This window comes from Melanostigma gelatinosum, assembly GCF_949748355.1.
Source record: "Melanostigma gelatinosum genome assembly, chromosome: 14".
Classification (NCBI taxonomy): domain Eukaryota; kingdom Metazoa; phylum Chordata; class Actinopteri; order Perciformes; family Zoarcidae; genus Melanostigma; species Melanostigma gelatinosum.
Window position 1 is genome coordinate 1,901,042 of NC_136647.1, and position 15,026 is coordinate 1,916,067.

Below are 15,026 nucleotides of genomic sequence, written 5' to 3' on the forward strand. Positions count from 1 at the left end.
GTAAACAGGGAGATGAATAATCAAGTTAGTAAAATGTTAACTACATGTAAAGCAGCAGAACATATTCACTCGTTAGTGTGACTGTAGAGTGAAAAGGCTCTCTGTGACTTCTCCAGCAGCAGTGTTCAACATCACTGCTGAAGAGGGGATGCTGTGCCATCATAATGCAAACTGGAAACAAAATGGGCCGGCATTAGCTGCAACAGAAGATAACAGATGAGCACGTACAGATGGCCGTTATTTAACGGGCTGGAGGTCGGTTGATGAGGGGACGCGTTTGGATCAGACGGTCTAACTGCTTCCTCATCTGGTATTCAGCGCCGCCGGCTCGCCTGGTGTTACAGTTCCCATTATCATGGGCAGGGGACACAGCAGAGGCTAATCTTTCCATGACCGAGTAGATTAAGCCCCCAAGGCACTTTTGCACAACAGGAGCAGAATTATTGTTTGCAAAGTGATAAGGCAACAGCACCCTGACCTTGTGCTGAGTATTACTCATTCACCCTCTGCTGCAGTTTCACATACTGTGTGTGTGTGTGTGTGTGTGTGTGTCTGCTGCTTGAGCGGCTAATTGATCTGTGAGAGATAATTACATTGGGATGAAATCTATTAATTTTTAAAATCCAGACAGAAGTCTTCACAGAAGTCTTTGCTGTCATAACTCTGCGTGTTATGACAGCAGGAATACAATGACTTGACTGTGTTCTGTTTGGCGTTGAACACACATTCAATTATGATTGACCCGGTGGATGCTGATAATCATACCGGGACTGTGTCATCGACAGCAGCAGTTGTTGTGGCTTCAGGATATTAAAGTCTGTGTGAGATCAGGAATGTTCTGTGCGTTTAGTTGCCTATGAACAAAACTAGACATGTCCACTTTCTGTTTGGGTTAAAGAACTTGTCCTACGTATTTTGTGGCAAATACCATGTGGGCTCAAAGAACAACACATATAATGGACACATTTTGATCAATCGTTTTGTGCTGATGCTTTAGTGAGTTCAGTTCCAGGTCTGCATACGTACTGTTTACAGGAAATAGCAAGTTGCCTAAAGTCCAACATCTCAAAAACTCTTTGCTTTTCCCGCAATTTAAAGATGATATACTCTTTAAAGATGATATACTCTTTAAAGATGATATACTCTTTAAAGATGATGATATACTCTTTAAAGATGATGATATACTCTTTAAAGATGATGATATACTCTTTAAAGATGATGATATACTCTTTAAAGATGATATGCTGTTTAAAGATGATATACTCTTTAAAGGTTTCCACACGGCTTCCTCCTGGAGGGCTGAGGTTGTACTGAGGTTGTACTGAGGTTGTACTGAGGTTGTACTGAGGTTGTACTGAGGTTGTACTGAGGTTGGACTGCGGTTGGACTGCGGTTGTACTGAGGTTGTACTGAGGTTGTACTGAGGTTGTACTGAGGTTGGACTGAGGTTGGACTGCGGTTGTACTGCGGTTGTACTGCGGTTGTACTGAGGTTGTACTGCGGTTGTACTGAGGTTGTACTGAGGTTGTACTGAGGTTGTACTGAGGTTGTACTGCGGTTGTACTGAGGTTGTACTGAGGTTGTACTGAGGTTGTACTGCGGTTGGACTGAGGTTGTACTGAGGTTGTACTGAGGTTGTACTGAGGTTGTACTGAGGTTGGACTGCGGTTGTACTGAGGTTGGACTGCGGTTGGACTGCGGTTGGACTGCGGTTGTACTGAGGTTGTACTGAGGTTGTACTGAGGTTGGACTGCGGTTGTACTGAGGTTGGACTGCGGTTGGACTGCGGTTGGACTGCGGTTGGACTGCGGTTGGACTGCGGTTGTACTGAGGTTGTACTGAGGTTGTATTGAGGTTGTACTGCGGTTGTACTGAGGTTTCTTTGTGGGGCGATTAGTGCTGTTTCTAATGTGTGGCTCACAGGTAGAGTGGGTCGACCGCTCATCGGTAGATCGGTGGTTTTATCCCTGACAGCTCCAGTCAAAGTCCTGTATGTCGGGCAAGATGTTGAACCCCGAATCATGTGTGAATGAGCATTTTGAGAACATTAATGCAAGTCCATTTACCATTAGGAACCCTTTTCATCCAAAGAAAGAGTTCTTCAGAGATTGATGACAGCATGGAACGTACAATAAAATACCTATAATAATAATAATAATAATAATAATAATAATAATAATAATAATTATTATTATTATTATTATTATTATTATTATTAATATTATAAAAGCAGCAGATTTGTAAAAACAGTGAGAGTATAATGGCAGTACCAACGATGACATAGTGTGATTACGCGTGATAGCAGGTGTAGTTTGCTTTTAGCCGTCTCTTTAGTTTAAAATAAAGGCGTTAGAAGGAAAAAGAAAAGGTTCTCCGGGAGACAAGCTGAAGAACCCTGTATGGTTGTAGTTAGCACCTTTATTTCTAAGAGTGTATCTAACAGTTGTGAGATGTTTACTCTGGACCTACAGTAAGTGGTGGAACGTCAGCCAGGTTGCCTCCCATATTCATGACCCTTCTATCCCTTCATCGCTGCAGTCCACATTTGCATTTTGGCATTTCAGTGCAAGCTGTGAAATGGACATGAGGACGGTGTTAAACGAGGGGGGGCTGAGCTCTCACCTCCTTGGTTCTCACTCTAACAATGGAGTGGTCTCACTGACGTCACGATCTCCTTAGTTACCAGGTCGGTCGGCCATGTTGGAGTACATACAGATCCTCCATGGCGGCGAGTAAACAAGGAAGTGCGGCGAAAATACCATACTTTGAATCACTGGATAGTGCATCAAAGGTTCGCTACCTGGCCAAATTGAAGGTTATTGGTAACTTGGATCCTTATACGATGAGTGCAGATCGTTTCAGTGCCGATCCTACTTACCTTCCATCGGTAAACTACGCCAACATCTACACGTATCTCGTGAACACCCCCAGTCCTTACACGAAAGACGAGCTGGAGTGCTACAAAGGGCTCGACGCTTATAATCAGTTTGTCAGTGGATGGGTCCGAGACGTCAAAGCAACGGTCGTCGAGAATTCTCATCTCGTCATTGGAAGAGTAAATATATACAGATCTGGTCCGATATTTAGCAATATTCAATGTTTACTCAGCGCAAACAGACACGTGTGTTTGTTTACATTGTACGTGCATGTCATTGTGTGCGTGTGTGTAGGAATTCACTTTCAACTAACTCCTAACTTCATCCCCCCCCCACACATATATATATATATACACATATATATATATACATGATACGACGTTAAACTGATATCAAGCAATGCTGCGGCTGCATCTCTGTGTTTCGCCTGTTGTACACGCTCGACACATCTCTGGCACCGACTGCTGTCACGGGCCGATGAAGCTTCGGTAACCTTCTCATGTCCATGTTTAATTTATATTTCCTTTATTAAATACTGTTCACAAACGAATTTGCAAATAAAATCACTGACCACTTATAAAGTGATCCGCACATACTCGAGTGTACCCCAAATTCGATTCCTTTATATCCCGAGAGATGCGCGACAGCCATTTCTGGCGACGTCGCTTGGATAGCTCCTTCGTGTCATTTCCTTGATGTGTAATGACCGCTGGCAAACGAAAGAATGATTTCTTGTCTATCAGCTCTGCTGCCACAACCAAAGACAGCACAAAAGTTCACCATGATCGATAGGTTCTGCGACTCAGCCGTGCATGCCAGTGGCTGTGTGTACTCCAACATGTACTCCAACATGGCCGACAGCTAAACTGTGACGTCACACGAGACCACTCCATTCACAACCCTTTGATGTGTTCGCTGAGTCGTTCCATTCTGCTGCTCTCCATTTCTTTCTCCAGCTCTTTTAGAAGGCCAAGGACAAGTAACACTGCCACCGCTAATCTCCCGTTCCCATGTTTTATCACAATGACAGAGAGGGAGTTGTGATAGAGCGGTCCGCAGGCCGAGTAATCCTTTTGACAAAACTGTGTGCACTGTTTATTCAACGCCTTTGACTGCAGCACAGAGGAGTGGCTTCATATCTCGGATAGGAAGCACACACTGGCAACCTGGACAGCAGCTCTGGCTTCTTTCTGTTGATGCATTGGTGTTTGGCAGTGTTCTGTCAACTTGGTTTGAAACGTCTTCATCCATCGTCCAATACTGAGGTTCAGATAAAGGCTATCATGTCATTTTTGCCTCCTGTGCCTAAATAAAGCATATTTTATGATGGACTTGTTTTGCTTTAGGAATCTGAATTATTAGGGCGATGTCGTTGTGTTCGATGACAGTTTTGATACTTGGCAGTTCTCAATACTTAGGTCTCAAAACGTGTTGATGGTCGATCCCGAGTCCTCAACCCAAAGAGAAGAAAATGATGAAGTTATAGGAGGGTTAGAACTTATCTTAGCACAGTGGAACCCAAGCAGCTCTATCCGCTGAGCGGTTGGAATTCCCCGCGCTGAGATTTTCCCCTCATGGATTCCCCCCCCCCCCCCCCCCCCCTGCAAAGTAACCCTCTACAGTCTCCTGTGTAGCCGCTCAGGCAGGCCTGTGCCACGTTTAATGTACTGAAAACAAAAGCCCAGACTTCTACCCTCGCAAGCTCCATTAGAGAACAATGCTCAATCTGACATTCACAACATCCACTTAACCAGCGTCCATGGTGGCAGAGCTCTTTGTCGTCCGCCTTTTGTCTCGGCTGCTTGATCCCCAAACAAACAGTCTCCTCGCCCTCCTATTCATTTTTCAAACCCAAAGCCATAATATCTCCCCAGACGGCGAGCGCTACTCCATCCATACGTTCCTCTAAGTGGAGCGCTCCAGTGCGTTCCATTAGCCTCTCGAGCAGAGTGTTAACCTTCGCCTTTGTAGCGTAGCAGGAGAATGGCTCTGGAGGGAGGACTCCGTCACTTTTCCCACGTCCGCTGTTCTCCGGTGCGTAAAAGTTCCATTCACTCTCAGAGTGCTTTTAAAGTTAAAAAAACAACAACAACCGAGACTCTGCTCTCAATCAATAAAACATGTGCCTCCACATGTTGGGCTTTTGTGAATATTTAATCCCACCACTTGTTTTCCTTTTATCTGCCAAATCACTAAATAAAGATCGAGAAATGTTTCCTGCTCACTTTCAATTGTTTCCTTTCATACGCCCCATTTGATGCTGGGAAACAATAAGGGTTGAATCACAAAGGGATTGGAACCCCCTGTTGAAAGTGCTGTTCTTTAATATCAGTTACGTCTGACCTCACGTAGCGCCCTGCCTGAAGTTTCCATCAGATATTAAATGTTAATGCACACCTACTGTATGCCCTGTTTCACATCTCATTATGAGAGGATTGTGTTAATGAGATGTAGATGTATTTCAGTTACGCTCTCTCTGAAACACCTACCCAACAGCGCCGTAGAATGAAGGTCTTAACCATGTAATTAGAGTCAAATATCTCCTTATTCACCATTTCAATCTATTAGCCTTTACAAATAGTGCCATGAATGTCCAAGTCAGTGCTCAATACTGTTGATGTGATGGTGTTCAAAGAGAGATGCTGCTACTCAAACAACAGGGAGGATAAAACAGACCAATAAGTCAAAGCGGTCCATTTGAACTTCCCAGCAGTCAGTGTTGGGTTAGGACGTGTGGGTATGATATCAGATTAAAGGTACATTACAAAGCAATGTGCATTTCAAGTGAATGTATGTACATGTTGTGTTCTAGCAGAAGCATCAGTCCTGCTGACAGGTTGTTTCTGTCATTGTGTGCAGTCGTACCGACCTTTATGCCGGTTGTCAGCTGCCAGCCTACATTGCAGCATTCTTTAAAGGTGTGAGAGCATCGATAACATGATGAAATGAAGGACGCATGCTTTAAAACGTGTTATCTAACCTCAGCAGGCCCACCAGCAAGTTATTGTCCAACTGAAATAATATGAATTATTGCAGAGGTGGTGCTCTACAGCTGGCTGTCCTTCTTGGCCATGTCTTCAGTTATCCATTATATTGTTGCCTCGGTTTTGCAGCAGAACTCATACAATGGTAAATCATAGATTAGTGTTAGAGTAAGCAAGCTCTGTGTCTGTGCTAACATACTACAAGCTGCATCGCGTATACAACTCTAGATAATAGATGTTTTCAGACCTACTATCCACAACTTTGAAAAAGCTTCTTTTCTGAACTTAGTTTTTTGTTTTCTGCACTGTAGAGTACAAATTCATCTATGATCTATTTCTAACAGTGTTCATTGTCCTTTATACAGAATAATACATACAGAATGCTTCCATCTCTCCTCTGCCCTCTGAAGCTGTGTTTCAATCAATGCATTTAATGCCCAAAATACAATATCGCACGAGAAGAGCTGTTTGAAAATACACAAAATCAGATAAAACTTCCTCAACTGCACAAAAAGGTGTGTACGGCTTGCTTGTGGTGGTATTTGCCTTTTGTTGAACAATACATTCTGATACAGCGAACATTTTACTGGCATAACTGCCCAGCTGTTTCTGCTGTATATCTGCTGTGTCATGAAACATGACCGATACCAGCCGGCATGAGAGAACAGTTGAGACGGACGTGGACGCTTCGATGGCCGAGGTGGCTTGTTTTGTTTGTGGTTCACGCCCTCTGCTTCTTCTTCTACTCTACCGGAGGAGTACAGCCACGAGAAGCCGAGGCCGCCAACGTCTGACCAAACTGTAGACACGTTTAAACCCATTGATGGAAACGTGCCGATTCCCAACTTTTCCTTTGACCATTGCATGGAAGCAGGACTGATGTCTGTAATGAGACCTGCTCACTTTCCAGATGTGTTGGATTCTTCCTCTACCAGATGACATTCCCTTCACATCACATCGCCCCATAATAAACCCTGACATTTACCCTTTAGGCTCATTAACTCTCATTGTGCCCAGCCTCTCACTCCGAGCACAGGCTGCACCCTGTCACTGAACCTTGTTGATAGCAACTTAATTCTCTGTAATTGACTTGTATTTAAACCGTGAGCGTTTCATCACCTGCACATTATTGTGAACCCCTTTGTTCCCCCTCCACCCAATGAGAAACCGATTACGCCACAGAAGGTGCCAGTCACTGTTCATTAAGGCAACGCATTTGAGTTCGTCTGAAATGATCATTGTTGTCTTTATCTTTGTGCACATTATTGAATTCATTCATCAATTTGCATAAATCAGCATTCGGTGTCTTTGTCTAGTTCTCATCTCATAAAGTTTGCAGTGACACGGTAAATGTGTTGAATAAAGCTGAACATGTCTACCGAGGTAGGAGTGAGTTTGTAAATTACAAATGTCAGTCGCATGCAAATGTGTTTTTAAATTGTCCACAAACATAAATGTGTTCTTCGTGGATGAACTCGTGATCTTAACACCAAATATGAAAAACGACGTCCAAACTCCAAAAGCTTTCAAAACTGTTGTTCTTTCTGTGGAGCGTTGGGCTTTGCTGATATTTGCTTTCATCATCTCTGCTGAGGTATATTTAACAGTGCAAGGAGTGAATGGCCTCCAGGTTACGTCTGATCTTTGTTGGGCTCCTTCAGTGTGTCACAAGAAATTAAGTCAAAACTGTTAACAGATTTCCACTGTGTGTTGCATCAATGTGTCACATTCAAATAACAATAATAACTGTTGCCTGTCACACAAATGCCTTGTCTTGCTAAGGAACCTCACAGCCCAGGTATTACGATGTGTTCTGGTAAAGCATTGATTAAGTGCCTGTTAAAGTCCAGTGCCGACAGAAGACACTATTCTGAAACATGTATTGGTGTAAAAGCTTTTATTTTGAATCATAGGTTATTTTTCTACCTCTGGTGGTTTCTGTGCAGATAGGCATGGGTATATTTGTCATTATTTGGAGTATATTCTCTTGCTCACTGTGATCTCGTTTCATTCTAATCACTAACCTTTAACCAAACCTGATCTCATCAACATCTGTATCTCTTCATCAGCTGGTTCTATTGTGGCCCAGACAGTAGTGTTGCACCAGATGTCTTCTAAATATATTTGAGAAAATAATCCCATCAAAAGCGAAAAGCAGAAAACTCACAGAATCAACTGTCTTCACGGAGTATGCAGTTTATTCTGGGAAGTAATACCTTTATGGGAATTAATCTAGCAGATACTAGTGAACTGTCATGTGCAAAACCTTGTAGAAGAAACATCCCCAGGCAGTGATTTCATGGTTTGGACATTGTAATGACCAGTAATGTCACGTTGTCTGACAGCATAATAGACGAGTTCAGTGGGAGGAATTTGACACTTGCAGCAATTGCCAGAGTAACGTGGATGTTTAGAGCAACGTGTGCTCGTCTATTACCGTCACCTAACTCTAATGTAAACCCATCCGCATCATTATTAGACTGTCAGACCGACTGACCGAGTATAAAGAGCAACACATCCTCAACCATCACATACTGACGCTTGGTCAGGACCTCTGGTGTCTTGTTCTGACCACCTGGGTAGAACAGTAATTGTTGAACTGTTGCACAAGTTTTTTTTATGTAATCTCTGTACTTTACCGACGGCAAGCCGCACAAGCGTTTTTGTTTTATGCAACACACAGAAACTTATTTTAGCCCAAATCACAATATATTCCAAAATCTAGTACTTTGGTTGCGTAAGTAAAGTTAAGTAAGTATACCTCCCGACTGTATGCATGTAACTGTACGTGTCCTGTGAAACCAGATTTTTATTTTGAAAAGACACGATGCATGAAAGCAGCTGAAACTGACAAGCTGTCTAAATCTGACACCAGGGGAACCTAGAGCGTCTCGGTTTGAAGAGTACGCTGACCAAGCGTTTTCTGACGGGTTGGGAATGAGAAGTTGTTTGGAGAGTTAGACCATGCAGGGGGCGAGCAAAGATACAAACGCTGTATGTTAGCGATGCTGAATGAAGCCTGGTGTCATGTAGCAATTGACTCACTAAAACCATGTTAAAACACTCGTAGCGTTCATTCAACTCCATATCAATGTGTTTTTAAAACCCGAAAATCAAAGGTGTTTGTTCCAGTGACTTGAGTCCTCTCGCTCTTGTTGCAGTTGTCATTTTGCACTCTGAGAATTTGACGGCACTTTCTCACCGTTTCCAGTGTTTTATCGTGGTTGGAGATTGGACCTTTGTTGCTTCGAGTCCCTTCACTCAATGACTATACATTTGAGTTGAAACATTCTTCATCGTTTTAATCTGCCAGTGGAGAAAAGACAGTGTTGCTCTGCTGGAATCTAGATGTTGCGCTCTAAGCCTCTGCTTCTCCTGACACCCCTGTTTTAGCTTGTTGTTATGGTGATTTGGCAGCAAGTTGTGTAACCCGTCACTATGGGAACAAAACAGCTAAAAGCCGTGTGCGTTTGTGTGACAGCGACGGGAAGAAAAGGTGAATAAAAAGATCTCCCTCTTTCTCCTCTATGACAGCACTGAGGCATTCCACTCACAAAGCTCCGGCTGATGTGCGTTGGCCGTGATACTATGAAGGGCCGGCCTTCTGTGAACCTGCACCACAATACACCGAAGGCTGCTGTTGCTGTTTTTATTAGAAAAGCATCACCAGCAGTGGATGAGCTGGGAAACCCAAATGTCACTTGGGTCCCACGAGGGGAAAATGGGAACGTTGATTCAGAGCCTCTTGACCCGGAAATCAAGGGTGTATGATGTCATGTGAAATATTGTACCTTAGTGTTACAACAGGGGCTGGCGAGGTGTCCGTCTGAGCGCAGTAGATTCTGTGTATTTATGTTCTACAAATGTATCTCAGAGAATAGAATAATACCAATGAATAGACAATGGTCTGTTGTCACACCTAGCATGACGTCATTCCAGCCCGGCCTCACCAACTGGTGTATGAATGACACGACAATTCTTTGAAGTGATTGACCTCGCAAGAACTTCTCTTGTTTTCACGCCGCGCAGTCTGAATCTATGCTGAGCTCAGAGTAAGTGACGTAGTACAACTGAAGATCCACCCGTGAGACCAGTGTGCGTGTCCCATAGTGTTGTTGTACATTCGTGATGTTTGTGACGTGTTTTCCGTATTTATGTTGTTTACGTTTTACGTACTTATTTTTCGTGCAACCGTGATGTTTTTCCTGAACTTAACTAAGTGGGTTTGTTGCCTAAACCTTGCCGAAGATGACAAGCAAAAAGCCAAGAGGATAAGGATAGGATGAGGATGGGATAAGGATGGGATAAGGATAGGATAAGGATAAGATGGGATAAGGATAGGATAAGGATGGGATAAGGATGGGATAAGGATGGGATAAGGATAAGGATGGGATAAGGATGGGATAAGGATGGGATAAGGATGGGATAAGGATAAGGATGGGATAAGGATGGGATAAGGATGGGATAAGGATGGGATAAGGATGGGATAAGATGGGATAAGGTAGGGCTGGGCGATAAATCGATTTAATCGATTAATTCGAATGTGTGCTTTAAGGCGATGTGTTTTATTGAAAATCGAGAAAATCGCCCCCACCCCTCCCCCCCGTTGGGTTCCCGTAGTAGAGTGCGCGCGCATTGTTTACAAACTAAAACAATGGCGGCCAGCAGCTTCACTGCTGGCCGCCGCCGCCGCCACCTCACAACAACAACCCAGCATTTTGGAGACATTCACCAACTGTACTCCGCATGAGAAGAAGAGTGCCCGGTGGAAAGCCATCACGGATGCAGTCGCGATGTATATCGCAAAAGATATGGTGCCCATATACACCGTGGAAAAGCCGGGTTTATTCACCTTCTCAAAGCTTTGGACCCCAGGTACGTGCTACCAAGCCGTAAACATTTTTCTGACGTTGCCTTGCCTCGGCTGTACAATAGTACACGCCAAAGGATCTCTGCGGAGCTGGAGGGGATGTCATTCTACTCCGCAACAACTGACCTGTGGTCCAGCAGGTTGACCCAGACACCGATCCACTTGACTGGTGGAAGCGTCACCAACTTAACTTTCCAAGGCTAAGTACTTTAGCAAAGAAATACCTCTCTGTGCCAGCTACAAGTGCCCCCTCTGAGAGGCTTTTCAGTGTGTGGGGGGGGGCATTGTTACATGCCACCGTGCATGCCTGAAGCCAGAGGTAGTAGACAGGCTTGTCTTCCTGGCAAAAAATATTTAGAAAAAACATGCACTACTGTTTAATACTGTTGGTTATGTTGTGAATGCACTTGATTTTGTTTACATGCACTTATTTACTGTGCAAAATATGTTATGTTGATGTTAGATCAGATGTTGCACTTTTGAAAATGTGAATGTTAAAGGGTCATATACATTTTATTTCATGCTGTGTTTGTATCAGTGTATTCAGTTAGAAAAGCTTACTGTAAAAAGTTACATTTGCACAGTTGTTTACAATGGAAGGCTACTATTTAATGCCATTTAATGTTATGTTTAATTTAATTTTATATTTAAATGATTCAGGCAAACAAAAGAGTGACCAAATACTTTTTGTATACTACAGGCACCTTTCTACAATGTTCAGGTTTTGTTTGCACTTTATTTTTATCAACCTACTTGGGAAAATCATCACAAAATAAAAGAAAAAATTGTTTTCAACAGCTTCTGTCATCTGCAAAAAATTTTGGGGGAAAAAAATCGATTTAAATCGTGAATCGGATTTTTTGTAAAAAAATCGGAGATTTTTTTTTTAGGCCATATCGCCCAGCCCTAGAATAAGGATAGGATAAGGATGGGATAAGGATAGGATAAGGATGGGATAAGGATGGGATAAGGATGGGATAAGGATGGGATAAGGATGGGATAAGGATGGGATAAGGATGGGATAAGGATGGGATAAGGATGGGATAAGGATAGGATAAGGATGGGATAAGGATAGGATAAGGATGGGATAAGGATAGGATAAGGATGGGATAAGGATGGGATAAGGATAGGATAAGGATAGGATAAGGATAGGATAAGGATAGGATAAGGATGGGATAAGGATAGGATAAGGATGGGATAAGGATAGGATAAGGATAGGATAAGGATGGGATAAGGATGGGATAAGGATGGGATAAGGATGGGATAAGGATAGGATAAGGATGGGATAAGGATAGGATAAGGATAGGATAAGGATGGGATAAGGATAGGATAAGGATGGGATAAGGATAGGATAAGGATAGGATAAGGATGGGATAAGGATGGGATAAGGATGGGATAAGGATGGGATAAGGATAGGATAAGGATGGGATAAGGATAGGATAAGGATAGGATAAGGATAGGATAAGGATGGGATAAGGATAGGATAAGGATGGGATAAGGATAGGATAAGGATAGGATAAGGATGGGATAAGGATGGGATAAGGATGGGATAAGGATGGGATAAGGATAGGATAAGGATGGGATAAGGATGGGATAAGGATAGGATAAGGATGGGATAAGGATGGGATAAGGATGGGATAAGGATAGGATAAGGATAGGATAAGGATAGGATAAGGATGGGATAAGGATAGGATAAGGATGGGATAAGGATAGGATAAGGATAGGATAAGGATGGGATAAGGATGGGATAAGGATGGGATAAGGATAGGATAAGGATGGGATAAGGATAGGATAAGGATGGGATAAGGATAGGATAAGGATAGGATAAGGATGGGATAAGGATGGGATAAGGATGGGATAAGGATGGGATAAGGATAGGATAAGGATGGGATAAGGATGGGATAAGGATAGGATAAGGATAGGATAAGGATGGGATAAGGATAGGATAAGGATGGGATAAGGATAGGATAAGGATAGGATAAGGATGGGATAAGGATGGGATAAGGATGGGATAAGGATGGGATAAGGATAGGATAAGGATGGGATAAGGATGGGATAAGGATAGGATAAGGATGGGATAAGGATGGGATAAGGATGGGATAAGGATAGGATAAGGATAGGATAAGGATAGGATAAGGATGGGATAAGGATAGGATAAGGATGGGATAAGGATAGGATAAGGATAGGATAAGGATGGGATAAGGATGGGATAAGGATGGGATAAGGATGGGATAAGGATAGGATAAGGATGGGATAAGGATAGGATAAGGATGGGATAAGGATGGGATAAGGATGGGATAAGGATGGGATAAGGATAGGATGAGGATCTTTATTGTCATCTTAAATCAGGGTGATGGAGGAAACCGCTCCGGGGAAAAAGCTGTTCCTCCGCCTGTTAGTCCGGGCTTTGATGGTCCTGTATCTTCTTCCTGATGGCAGTGGAACAAACAGAGAGTGACCCGGGTGTGTGATGTCTGTGCAGATGTTGCTGGCCTTCTTCTGGAGGCGGCCAGCATACACAGTGTCCGGGTCAGGGAGGGTAACTCCCACAATCCTCTGTGCTGTTCTAACCACCCGGGCCAGGTCCCTCCTGTTCTCTGCTGTCCAGCTGGCACACCACACAGTCAAGCACTGACAGAGGATGCTTTCCATCACGCTTCTGTAGAAGTTAACCAGACGTTCAGGGGGCAGGCCAGCTTGAGCCTCTGCTGGGCTTCCAGGTCACGTACATTATCATGACACGTGACCCGTCCTTAAAATGTCGTGCTGTTTATATGCCCTCCCATGAGATCATGTTGGTCATTCAGACTGCTATAAGAACCTGAAAAGAAACGTTCAAGCAGCCTCTGAAGAAGCTTGTGTGACCCGACCGCCCAATGATGTGACATGTAGTGCATTGGTGACACTTCCCCCCCCCCCTATCGTGGCTTGGTGGATGAAACGCTGGTGCACAAGGACATTCTGAAGCGTGTAGTTAGGTTTAGGCAACGAAAGCACTTTATTTCAACAACTGATTACAACCTTCCTGAAAGTAGGATTTATAGGTTTTCATCACACAGCCCTTCCACACTTGATTGTTGCTTCAATCCACAGGACTACACAACCTTTACAAGTCTTTCCCAAAAACACTGTCAAATATAACAGAGGAAATCAAAAGCCTCATCAGCTGCTGGTAAAAACCAAGCTGGAAGCTCCCATTTCAGATCCTGTGTGTGTGGAAAAGTGACTCTCACTCTCAGTCTCCCTCTCAAAGTAACCAGTGTCAAGGTGCCTCGAGCAACAAACCAAACCCCCCACTGCTCGGCGGTCAATGAGAAAAAGATGAATGTGGTCACACACCGGGTGGCTCTCAGGTGTAAAGCAGCTTGTGGATTAAAGCGTTCAGCCTCACTGATAGCTTTCTTGAACAAACAAAAGGTTACAAAAATGTTAATACTGTGACTAAACAAAATGCATACCAGCAAGGGGATGAAGAGTATCCCCTCCAGCAATGAAATGTGATCATCAGAGGAAGGAAAATCAAACGCAGAGAGGAAAGATCAACCCCGATGCCGCCGCCTACCGCCCCTTGGTGAACAACACGTGCCTCTACAAACCAATCTGATTTCTTCAGCGCAGCTTTTCCCCAGGAGCCAAATTGAGGTCTCATGTTCAATTTGCCATTGGAGAAGAAAAAAGAACCGGGATGAGATCATGTTCATTGTGTAGCGCAGGGCTTTGTGGCACAACCGTATCTGCTTCTGAGATGTACGGAGAAAGGAAAGTCTGAAGAGGTCAAAACTCCAGCGACACCTGTAATATAGAGATGTTCCAAAAGCATTGTTTCCTCCCCAATATTGAGTCGAGTATTGAGTACATATATACATATTTACAAGACTACAATTACACGTCATGACGTTGTGATTGACCCAAAAGTCATTTTTACTGAATGGTAATTAAATTCAACTTAATGGAACTCAAAGCAACCTTTTGTTACCGTTAGCTGTTACCTTCGTTATTTAGCCGTTAGCATGAATGTGCTGCTAACGGCTAGCTTAGCGCGCTCTCCTCCTGCAGACTTGGATGCAGATTTGTTATTCACAATGTAGCCTTGTCAGGGTAAAAATAGTGTGCACAGAGTGTTCAACCACAGCTGTACAGTACTAGTGTCCACATGTGCAGGACGGATCAGGCAGCGAGTGACACGTGTTGTCGTTGTTCCTCTGTAGCGTAAATGAGCTGATAAATCATATGATGACGTGATCATCAGGGCGTAGACTAGTGTACTCACCAATACCCGAGCCAGCATCTGAAGCT

The 15,026-nt window shown here is 43.5% G+C and overlaps 1 protein-coding gene across 1 annotated transcript in view; it reads left to right on the top strand.

Moving 5' to 3' along the window:
* The window catches only part of tmem132e (transmembrane protein 132E), a 286,941-nt gene that overhangs the window by 173,325 nt on the left and 98,590 nt on the right, over positions 1-15,026 (top strand). The window lies entirely within an intron of this gene.